Source organism: Arachis ipaensis, chromosome B03 (genome assembly GCF_000816755.2).
Source record: "Arachis ipaensis cultivar K30076 chromosome B03, Araip1.1, whole genome shotgun sequence".
Classification (NCBI taxonomy): Eukaryota; Viridiplantae; Streptophyta; class Magnoliopsida; order Fabales; family Fabaceae; genus Arachis; species Arachis ipaensis.
The window spans coordinates 37,748,745-37,756,637 of NC_029787.2; the positions used below are offsets into that span (position 1 = coordinate 37,748,745).

Below are 7,893 nucleotides of genomic sequence, written 5' to 3' on the forward strand. Positions count from 1 at the left end.
ATATATATATATATATATATATGATATATGAAACAGAATAATGTGAAATCTAATATGATTTATATTTATATATTAATATTAAATTCTTATAAATAAATAAAACGATTTTATTATATCCTATTATTTTTTACTTAGAATAGTTCGAATTGTATAGATACATATGGATACATATAGAATTATGTAGAAAGTCGTATTTGATGAAAGTCGTATGTACGACTTGGGGGGAGATCTTTCATATTTTTCGAGATCCACCCTACAATATGGGGCAATCCTATTAATGAAGCAAATTCAATGAAGCAACAACTGCGGATTCTCTAGCTATATTACAATATCTTGTTCCGTATACGGGAGCAGCTCTGGCTGAATTTTTGGCATTCCAACCTTCCTTTTCCTTTCAGGGCTATCCGAAAAGAAAGAGAATTCAGTACTTCTTGGTCGTGAATATCTGAATAGGACAAACCGCCTATTGGGTCATTTCTACTGGACAAGTGAAGTAAATAATTTTTAAAACCCAAAAATAGAAACACATATATGGCTTTAGTGTCCTAGAATTTATTAAACCTCTCATCATAAGATTAATTTGGATCTAAGTTCCACCACATTGGACAATCTGGCATTCTCCCACATTCCAAGATTTAAGAATAGTATTTAAATTCCTTTTAGAATAAGGAGGATCCCTTATTCTTTAATCTCTTTGTAGCCTGTTGTAACACCCTAATATTCAAATCCTTATGCTCGAGCCATAAGTCAATGATATTACGGTGGTACGACTCTCAGGTGGATTTTTCATATATAAATATAGGTAATTTTCGAAAGGAGTATTAATCGAGAAGCCTGAAAAGAGTAGAAATAAAATCGCGAAGACGTATCACTCACGTTTCGACAACGAAAAGTTAAACTGCTAAGCCAAACGCGATATACGGACAATGCATAAAGGAGATTAAGAGATAGATAACAGATAGATATATATAGCATAAGTAAATAGCCACTAGTCGCGACCCGCGAAGTTTAGGCCGGCTAGGGTACAGTATGAAAGTAGATGACAACAGTATATCCTAATCTCTCCCAAAGGAAACATAAGAGCCTCTATAGGCAAGTTCCAAAAGAGTTCAATACATAATATAATCTTTTCAAAACAAAGGTGGAGAGATTCTAAGCAAAACACAAAGTAGGGAAAATAAATATCTTCGCCGTCTCTCAGGCGAACCACAGCTCACTTCTGAGCACCTGGACCTGTATCTGAAAAACAAGAGATATATACGGAATGAGAACCCCGGGCCCATAAAAGTGCTAAAAGTGCCAAATAAATACAATGCACTGCAATAAAAACTCACTAAGCATCCTAAGCTTCTTCACCAAATATCCAGCCTAAATTCTCACTAATCCATGAATAGGCAACTGTCATAAGGGGATACTAAATCTAATTCTTGTTACACATGTTTCCAAACTCGCTGACTCTTCCACGAGTCAAACTCAGAATCATAAGCAAAACTATCACCAGTTGTTCTGCCTCAGCAATTCTATATCAATACATCATACCCTCGCCTGGAGCTAGTGAAACCACATCACTGCGTCTACCCAGGGAGTTCCAATTATCTCATTTAATAATCATCATCATCATACAATCGCATCATCAATTCATCCCATCAAAAACAGCCCTCACACCCACCGACACCAGCATGAGGGGCCTCTGAGTTGTACAAACACAAGCAATACAGGCAAGTAATACACAAATATGGTACAAGTAGAACAAGTAGCATATAGTCAGGTAACATGGCATATATGATGTAGAAATCCAAAACAAATGGCAAACCCAAACAATTCAAACATATGCAAATGATGAATGCCTGCCCTATGGCTGATGATATCATCTGTCGGTTATCAAGCCAACCCGACATGTCCGGTACCTAACCCGGGCACAGTCTCTCTGTTGCGTATTAATATCATTAGAGGGAATATGCGTCCTGTCATCATTAGAGGGTATCTGCGCCCTGTCACCATTAGAGGGTATCTGCGCCCTGTCACTATTAGAGGGTATCTGCGCCCTGTCACCATTAGAAGGTATATGCGCCCTGTCGCCATTAGAGGGTATATTTGGCATGAAAACAGGGCCACGCGTACGCGCACTCCACGCGCACGCGTGGATGGCCAAAAACTCATCGACGCGCAAGCGCCATATGCGCGAACGCGCGGGTTGAAAATATCCAAACGGCGCGCAAGCGTCAGCCACGCGTACACGTGGGTGCTCTTGCGCCCAGGCACAAAACTGGCACAACCCTAGCACAACTCTCTGGAAAATAGTTGGGCATTTGGTGCAGCGCATCGACACGCCCGCGCACACCACGCGCACGCGTGGATGGTGCTTTCTGGAAGAACGGCGCGTACGCGCCAAGTGCGCCTACGCGCGGAGGGTCGTTCTGCTAAAAATTTTCTAAGTTAAAAGCTGCAGATTTTACAGATTCAACCCCCAATCTTCCGACGGACATAACTCTCTCATTTTAAAGCGTTTTTCACCTGTTCTTCGAACGACATGGACATCCCGGATCCAATTTCATTTTTAAACAAATTTGGCACGAAACAGGGATCCGTAGTCCAAGTTATGTCCCATCAAAATATGCCCAAAAACCATGTTTTCATACAAAATCACAAGGTGCCATTTTCAAAACAAGCCATTTTCAACTATTTTCAAAATCAACCAAAACATGCCAATTTCAACCCTTTTTGAAATCAATCCAAATGTACCAAAATCAACATCAAGCCATCCTCAACTCATACATTGACGCTTTACCAAAATTTCCAAAACCACATCCAACCATTTCAACACTTCTCAATCAAATGCCTAAAGGATAAACACAATATCATGTCATACATCCTTCTTCATCCCAATTTCCAATAATACCATTTCCAAATTAACCATCATTATACCTAATCAACATCATACTCACTATCACGTGGTTTCACCCATAAATCAACCTTAATCATTCCTCAAGCATATATCACAACATACATATCTCTAATGCATCATCATACCATCAAGGCATCAATAATCATAATCATATATATGATCACATAATATATCTCAACCAAACCAAACATACCTCATCTACATAATTTCACCCAAAATTACCAAATTCCGTACTTCAACTCCTCATACCTTATTATTCAATAACCAACCTAATCATTCATATATTCATTATCTGAAATTCATCCAATCACTTGTGCCATCATACAATGCACACATCGACTTACCTTTCTTACCTCTTTCTGGCCTCCGGCTCAATTTTCACAATTTAAATGCACGAACCACAAATCAATACTCATTACCCAGTACATCAAATTCTCAATACACCAAGCATACATGGCCACACAATTTTCAACCCAATCATTAATTCACATTGCATACCAACTATGCATATTAGCACCAACCATTTACACAATCCAAACTTAATCCTAGGGGCATCTAGCCTAGGAATTCTCGTCACAACACACGGTACTTAAATGAAACTTAAACCGTACCTCTTGTAGCCAAACCAATTGAGCCTCTTCTTTGGAAGTCTTCACCAACCTTAGCTCCAAGCCTTGTACCAAAGCTCCTCAAGCAATACCAATCTCCCAATTGTGCACCAACATCACCAAATACACTAACATAACCAATATCACATACATACATCAACCTAGGGCTCATAAAAATGACAAATCACAAGGGTTTGAGTACATCTTACCTCAGCCCATATGAAGTAGGGATAGAACTCACTTAGAATCCATGTTGGAGTATCCCTAAACACCCAAAATCACAAGATTTCAACACCAACTACCCAAAAAACGTGTAATAGTAGAGAATTTCGAAAACTGGGCAGAGATGAATGGAATACTCACCACAAAACTTAGATAAAATTGTAGAGGATGAGAAGAGCGACGCGTGGCCGCAAACGACTCGTCAATCGGAGCTCCGTAGCTCAAGTTATGGTGGTTTGAAGATCAAAGAGAGTTAGGTTTTCTCTCTTCTCTTTTCTCTTCCCAATTTCAGCGCCCAACACCCCTTCTTTAGGGTAAAATGAGCTGAAATGCTCATAACTAATGTTCATATATGTTGGGCATTGGGTCCACTTATGCCCGGATTACTTATTTTTGTCCATTGGCCCAATTTTAGACCAAAACCTTTAAGATTAGCGCTCTAAGTCGCACTTCAAATATTTCTACCTCCCCTAATTATAATTCCTCATTTCTTAATCTTATTTACTCATAATCAATTTTCTCAGCTGCAGTACCAGACAGATCTCAGCCGGTACTTCCGGTCAAAATTTCACTGCGCGCTTTTACGCTGAAAACTATGTTTTCCGACTCGGAAAAATTTACTGAATCCAAATATCATATTTAAATCATCAAATTCCAATTGCCAAATCTTTCAACCATATTTGCTCCTATTTAACTTATTATTTAATTAATTTCGGTTAGACCGGGTATTACATTCTACCCCCTAACAGAAATTTTCGCCCTCGAAAATTTCATCAATCACTACGAGTACGCGAGCATAGTCTGCCTTTATATCAAACGCATAACAGTTTCAAGGTCCTTTTACTCTGCGTGCTTCCGTTGCCGCGCTCTAATTTCTCTATCCTTGAGGGTCTCGGTCGTTCGTTCAACGCCGACCAACAGCCTCATTCCTTACTTTTATCGTCTTATCAACTCACACCTTATTAAATCTCAAATCATGTCGTCAATAAGGTTGCCATCATCGTTAATCATAGTCAGTTGTTACCGATCTTTCGCTTACCAATTCCCAAACCGTCGGATCTAACGGTATCACCCGTTGTTGTAGTGAACACACGACCTTGTTGTTGGCCCTTGGTAGTATTCCGGTTGACCTTCTTAGGACGTTTCCAGGACATGTGTCCAACTCCTCTACAACCATGGCAAAGTCCCAATCCACCTCGACACGGAGTTCCCGGATGATGGCTTTGACATCCCCCACCAGTCATTCCACTCTGAGGTTGCTTTCCGCTAAAGGCCTACCTAATCACTTATGCTCACCAAACCTTCTATTAAGATAACTTAGGGTTATCTAGAACAGATCATAATTTTTCATTCGACCATGTATTATGAGTGAATACCAGCCTTCAACATTATCTAAAGTGGTAAAGAATTAAGTTATCAGTTTTCTTATTACCTCAGGTATGAAAATCAGACCTGGCAGTCTCCCGGTCCTTCCGATGTGGGCAATCTCTGACCAAATGTCCTAGCTTTACGCAATTGTAACACAAACCCGAACCATAACGACACGGTCTATTTGGGTGATGACCTCCACATCTCTGACAGCTCAAAACATCCGAAGCAGCCACTATTTGCTTTTCCCTACCTTTTCCTTGGGAATTCTTATTCGTCGCAAGGTCATTTCGCCTTTGGGGAAAACGTTGTGGGTATCCTCTTCTCTTAAACTCTTGAACCCTTGTTGGGTATTCTTGATTGTGCTCCCTGCGGTGGGACTCCTGACGGTCATTCTTCGCCTCAACAGCCTTCCTCACACATTCTTCAGCAATACGGCTCTTGTTCACAAGTTCGGAGAAGACCCTAATCTCCATCGGTCCAACGGAGCTCAGGATTTCACTTCGAAGTCCTCCCTCATACTTAATACACTTCCATTCCTTGAAGTCTCCCGGGGTTCCTTGACACATACGAGAAAACCTGAATAACTCCTCAAATTTATCCGTATACTCAGATACGGATATTGTACCCTGCTTCAGCTGCAGTAATTCAAGTTCCTTGACTGTTCTAGCAGAATTCGGGAAGTACTTCTTATAAAATTCCACTTGGAAGGCACCCCAGGTGATAGGATCATTCCCCTGCTGCAGGAGACGTCGAGCCCCTTGCCACCAATGCGATGCTTCCCCCGTGAGCAGATAGGTAGCAAATTCAACACACTGCTCTTCAGGCACCAACTGCGCTTGCAGTGCTCGCTCCATGGCCTGAAACCAGGTGTCAGCTTCAGTCGGATTAGTGGTTCCCTTGAACTTAGGTGGATTAACCTTTAAGAAGGTTGCCAGTGTCATCGGGCCCTGAGCTTCCCTTCCGCCATTGCCATTATTGTTTATCTGTTGCCCAAGAGCCTCCGCAGTGGCCTGCATAGCCGCAGCCATATTCTCCAACGCCGCCATAAGGTTTACCGGGTTATTCGGGTTAATTTCCGGTTCCTGCGTGTTAGTACGGTCTCTCTTACGTCCCCGACCGGATCCACGAGGCGCCATCTGGTTCCTATACACACCAAACAATCGATATCAAGTTGATCAGTCTCAATATCGGAAGTATAGTGCTTCAAAGTACCAAAGGTACACTCATGGACTTCATGCTAGAGGTATCGGTTAGATACCCTAACTAGCACAGGCACATACTCAGAGTATGCATTGGAGCATAAGCAGTTCCATCCCTCAGGCTCACGAGGACGAACTGCTCTGATACCATAATGTAACACCTTAATATTCAAATCCTTATGCTCGAGTCATAAGTCAATGATATTACGGTGGTACGACTCTCAGGTGGATTTTTCATATATAAATATAGGTAATTTTCGAAAGGAGTATTAATCGAGAAGCCTGAAAAGAGTAGAAATAAAATCGTGAAGACGTATCACTCACGTTTCGACAACGAAAAGTTAAACTGCTAAGCCAAACGCGATATACGGACAAGGCATAAAGGAGATTAAGAGATAGATAACAGATAGATATATATAGCATAAGTAAATAGCCACTAGTCGTGACCCGCGAAGTTTAGGCCGGCTAGGGTACAGTATGAAAGTAGATGACAACAGTATATCCTAATCTCTCCCAAAGGAAACATAAGAGCCTCTATAGGCAAGTTCCAAAAGAGTTCAATACATAATATAATCTTTTCAAAACAAAGGTGGAGAGATTCTAAGCAAAACACAAAGTAGAGAAAATAAATATCTTTGCCGTCTCTTAGACGAACCACAGCTCACTTCTGAGCACCTGGACCTGTATCTGAAAAACAAGAGATATATACGGAATGAGAACCCCGGGCCCATGGGTACGGTAAAAGTGCCAAATAAATACAATGCACTGCAATAAAAACTCACTAAGCATCCTAAGCTTCTTCACCAAATATCCAGCCTAAATTCTCACTAATCCATGAATAGGCAACTGTCGTAAGGGGATACTAAATCTAGTTCCTGTTACACATGTTTCCAAACTCGCTGACTCTTCCACGAGTCAGACTCAGAATCATAAGCAAAACTATCACCAGTTGTTCTGCCTCAGCAATTCTATATCAATACATCATACCCTCGCCTGGAGCTAGTGAAACCACATCACTGCGTCTACCCAGGGAGTTCCAATTATCTCATTCAATAATCATCATCATCATACAATCGCATCATCAATTCATCCCATCAAAAACAGCCCTCACACCCACCGACACCAGCATGAGGGGCCTTTGAGTTGTACAAACACAAGCAATACAGGCAAGTAATACACAAATATGGTGCAAGTAGAACAAGTAGCATATAGTCAGGTAACATGGCATATATGATGTAGAAATCCAAAACAAATGGCAAACCCAAACAATTCAAACATATGCAAATGATGAATGCCTGCCCTATGGCTGATGATATCATCTGTCGGTTATCAAGCCAACCCGACATGTCCGGTAGCTAACCCGGGCACAGTCTCTCTGCTGCGTATTAATATCATTAGAGGGAATATGCGCCCTGTCACCATTAGAGGGTATCTGCGCCCTGTCGCCATTAGAGGGTATATGCGCCCTGTCGCCCTTACAACCAGAGAGAAAACACAAACATGCTTACATTCAACATTTTCCATCATTATTCATTTATCATATGCCTTTATACTCAGCCATAATCCATAATGGCTTTGCCGTAACTCG

The 7,893-nt window shown here is 41.2% G+C and overlaps 1 pseudogene; it reads right to left on the reverse strand.

The window, feature by feature from the left end:
* LOC107632983 overlaps nt 1-7,893 on the reverse strand; it is a 14,147-nt pseudogene that overhangs the window by 2,551 nt on the left and 3,703 nt on the right.